Source organism: Arachis duranensis, chromosome 10 (genome assembly GCF_000817695.3).
Source record: "Arachis duranensis cultivar V14167 chromosome 10, aradu.V14167.gnm2.J7QH, whole genome shotgun sequence".
Lineage (NCBI taxonomy): Eukaryota > Viridiplantae > Streptophyta > Magnoliopsida > Fabales > Fabaceae > Arachis > Arachis duranensis.
This window is the reverse complement of record NC_029781.3, coordinates 85,536,900-85,541,538: the sequence shown is the minus strand read 5'-3', so window position 1 is coordinate 85,541,538 and position 4,639 is coordinate 85,536,900. Positions and strand designations below refer to the sequence as shown.

At 28.9% G+C, this 4,639-nt stretch overlaps 1 pseudogene; it reads left to right on the top strand.

The window, feature by feature from the left end:
- Window positions 1–3,091, top strand: LOC110272486 (dirigent protein 15-like; annotated as a pseudogene).
- The last annotated feature ends 1,548 nt before the right edge of the window (window positions 3,092–4,639 follow it).

Below are 4,639 nucleotides of genomic sequence, written 5' to 3'. Positions count from 1 at the left end.
ATGGAGAAGAAAATAACCCTCCTAGTTTGGCATTATCATTATGCTGCATGAGCCTTCAAGTTCATTCAAAATATCACTTTGGGAACAAGCATGGTTTCAAACACGGAGAAAATGACCAATTTCCATTTCTACCTCTTTGACATCTTTAGCGGAAAAACCCCCAAAATCGTTGAGGTTGCGCAACCCAGCACGGCCACAGGGGCAAATTTGCCACTCCATTCGGCCATATTTATGCAATTGATGATCCATTGAGGGAAGGGCCCGATGAAAACTCAACCGTCATAGGTAACACGCGTGGTCTATACATGTCTTCAAGCCAAGGTGAGGATCTAACCCTTATGTGTGTGGATTATGCGTTCACAGATGGAGAGTTCTGAGGAAGATGGATCAGTGTATTTTTGAGGAATCCATTGATGAAGCCGCATAGGGAATTGGCTATGGTCGGAGGGAGAGGCAAGTTCAAGTTGGTTAGAAGGTTCGTTATTGTGTTACACCTTACCACACAGAGCCTTACGCTATAGTGATAAATCAAAGGTGGTGAAGTATCACGACACATAAAAAGAACTTGCGAAGAATAATAATATAGCTAGGAGTATATTAGTCTCAATCCGCAAAGAAAAGGCCATATATATATTAGTCTCAATCCGCAAAGAAAAGGCCGTCGAAAATATTACAAAACTAGAAAAATATACAAAATAGAAATTCTATTTTTTCAAAGAAAAATCTCTAAGAGGAAATATACCATGAAGATCTCAAATGCGGAAAAAGTTTTAAATAGATCAAAATAAAATTTAAAAGAGTCTTCTTCTGTTCACCAAATAGAATCTCGCACTCTCAACGAAGTGTGTCACGCCCTACATCTGAAAAATAGAAAATCTACAACGAGTGAGAACTCAAAAATTCCCAATAAAATAATAGTTTCAAATAGAAACTATATAAAAAAAACATGAACCCACTAAACAATTCTAATCTCTAACTTAACCAAAGTTTAAATTTAGGTTTAACTAATCCATCCAAAATTAGTTTACTAAAATCTCAGTAACTATTTCTAGTCTTAGTCATTTCCAATGCATCATCATCATCATTGTTTTTTTTTTTCTGCTGAAAATTAAACTGTTTGATCATATTGTATTTTTTATTAAATAGTTTAGTATAATATTTATATAAATCTTAGCTATTTTCATTTTCACGTGAATAAATTCTTTTAAATACTGTCTAAAATGTTTGATGTCCGAACCCTCAAAGAGTTTTCTAATGTCATGATTGAGTGCACTGAATTGTGATCGCAACTTTGGATAATATAGAATTCTAAAGAAAAAGATTATATGAGTTTATGAAGTAAGAAACTAAAATTATTATTATTGATACTATTCCAATATATATGCTGGGAGTGATTCCCGCTTTCTTATTTAACGTATTATAAGGCTTTGATAAGATAAGTTGAAAACTATGGAAGATTATTATTATTATTTTAATTCTATTACAGTAAACTTTTACACCAGGATTCTATTACACTAAACTTCTGAAAATGTTTGCATTTTTTAAGTATAGGTTGGGCCACCTCTATGTTCAATATTTTGAATCTTTCTGTTTCTTAGTTTAGTCTTGTAGAGCATATTTCATTGTTCTTCAATATTTTGTAGGAGTGTTCTAAAATGTTCAAGAGTTGAAGAATTTATACGTGGTAATTGGTGATTACATTTACATTTATGTTTTGATCATTTTCTTGTTTTTACATGCACAACAATCTGCAGGTTGGAACAATAATTTCAGGACGCCAGAATGAGGAACGAATTAACATTATAAGGAGGTATTTGATTGTTTATTGGTGCATTTGTTTTTGTGTCCCACATGATTATTATTCAATTATTAGAAGAGAAGAGAATCCATAATATGCGGAAGAAAACAGAGACCTCACTGCTATGAGTTTTTGTCTCACTCACTCTTCTCACCATGCCACTTACTTTATCAATTAATACTCATTCATTAAATTAAACAATGTTGTTCATCCACCATAACCATAACCATAACCCTTAACAACCAGCAATCGTTTTCTCTTGTTTTCCTTCTTCAGAAGAAACAAATCCTTTATTTTCTCTTTGATTCTTTTCAAGTTTGCTTCAATTAATTAATGTGTTAAACCTGAACGTGTACTGCAATGTAGATTGAAGGTGCAGCTTTCTGACTCAACTCAGGGAAGTAGGAGTCCCGTCAAACGAAATGGAACCACCAATGTAGTAATTTTCTTGTATAAGAAATGGCAGCAATATATAAAGTCTTAAGCTTGTTTGCTTTTTCATTTCAGGGTGAAGATGAAGGAGAAGAAGGAACAGGTGGTCACTCTGATGAGAATTATTGCCACACTTCATCTCAACCACCTCAGATAATTGGATGGTCTTGTCACAAACTCCTAGATCCAATGTATGTTATTTTCTTCTTCTTCTTACTGTATTTTGTGGAAATTTTGTTGTTAGGTACTAATTGAATTGAGGTATTATTATAGTGGTTGGTGGCGAATCTGGAAATGGATTCTTAGATGATGTGCAGGTGTGAGTCTTGGAGATTGTTGATCAACATTGGCTACTTAATTGGTTGTTTGTTGGTTTCTTCATATAACTCTGTTTTTTTTTTTATTATTATTGCTGTTCATTTTTATTATGAGGTGCTGAATTTCGACACATTTTCGTGGACCACAGCATCGTCGAAGCTTTACTTGTTGCCAAGCAGTCTGCCACTGAAGATTCCAGCATGCAAGGGTCATTGTTTGGTTAGTATGCCCTGTTAGCAGCATATTCTCATTCAGTGTTCTACATTATGAATGGACATTTGTTTTAAATTGATAATCAATCAATAAAATTTTCCTGCTTCCTCAATTCTCTCATAGTTGATGACAACTTGGGTAGGTTTTTTTGGAGGAAAAAGTACTTCTAATCAAAAGAAAGACAGATTTAGAAAGTGACAAGATTTCAGGTTCAACTCTATGTTTTTTACATTCAATTGATCTATTCTGGTTCATGTTGTATTACTGATCTAATTATATTTTTTATCTTTGTAGTATGGACATTTGATACAGAGATTGCATGCAATTTAGATATATACTGGTATAAATTTCTACTAATAATTATATTTATAATTGAATAAAATATCTTCACAGAAATAACACTAGACAATACTCATAAAAAGATTTTATTTTTTGTAGGTTAGACTGTTAAGTAGTTTTAGTGCCCCACCCTCAATCTCGACTATGATGATAATGAGGATGAATATGACACTAATTATAGTTGATAGTTTTAGTATGATTATATAATGAGGACTATAGCTGATGTATAATACACTTTATTTATGTTTTGAATTAAGGTTTAATTACTCTATTGGTCCATATAGTTTCACTAAATTTTTAATTAGGTCTTTATAATTTTTTTTTCTTTCAGTTGGGTCCCTACACTGTTTTTAATTTTGTAATTATACTCTTTTAATGTTAAAAATATTAAAATTAATATAATATTTTTACCAAAACACATGTGGTAAAAAATTTAATTAAATTTTTAATTATAAATATCTTCAATTTACGAAGAAATACTCAGTTAATTCTAATAACTTTTACACTAGAAAGGACTTAATTACAAAATTAAAGTAGTGTAGGGACCCAATTGAAAGGAAAAAAAATATAAGTTACCTAATTAAAAATTTGGTGAAACTATAGAGACCAACAGAGTAATTAAACCTTAAATTAACTTGCTTATTTATGGTACTTTTCTTTTAGTTTGATAATATGATAAACATGTTTATTTTTTAAAATATTATAAATGTTCGAATATAAGTTAGATGAAAATTTGTCTTCATTAATATATTTATTTTACATGAAAACAAGTTTATTTTGCAATAGAAAAATCTAAAAAAAATATGTTTTACCTTATAGACGAATTTTTCATCTATATTAAGAGTTTAGAAATGTTTTTCAAGGCTCCAATTATCGACAAAAAATCTATCAAAAAATTTGACGCTAGTTACCAACGAAAAATCTATCAAAAAATCAGACGATTTAAACAAAATAAAAATGACGATTATCAAAAAAATTCATTGGTAACGGGAACAAATCTGTCGGTAACTTACTGATAGAAAATCTGTCGAAAAATTTGACAATTTTTTAGCGAAAAAGAGACTATTACTGAAGAAAATTTTGTCGATAACGAAAAAAATCTATCAATAAATTATTGATGAAAAAAATATGTCGATAAATAATTTTTAACAAAACTTTTAATTTAATTTTCAACTATTTATTTATATATTAAAATTAATTATCTAAATTAATTATTAAAATAAAATAAAATATATATTAAAATATAAAATATAAAAAAAATTAAATTATAAATATATTTATTTATAAAAAATATTTTATTTACATTAAAATCAACCATCATATATTTTATATTTGTATCTTTTAACTTATTTTTAATACATATTGTATACTAATAATTAAATTTAATGGTAGGTGTATTTTAATATATATGTAATACAATTGATATACATAAATATATTGATTAATTTTAATAATGAAAAAAAAATAGATTTTGTTTATTTTTTATGTATGGTTAGTAATTAAAAATGTTAATTGGCAAAACCACAATAAACTGAGTCA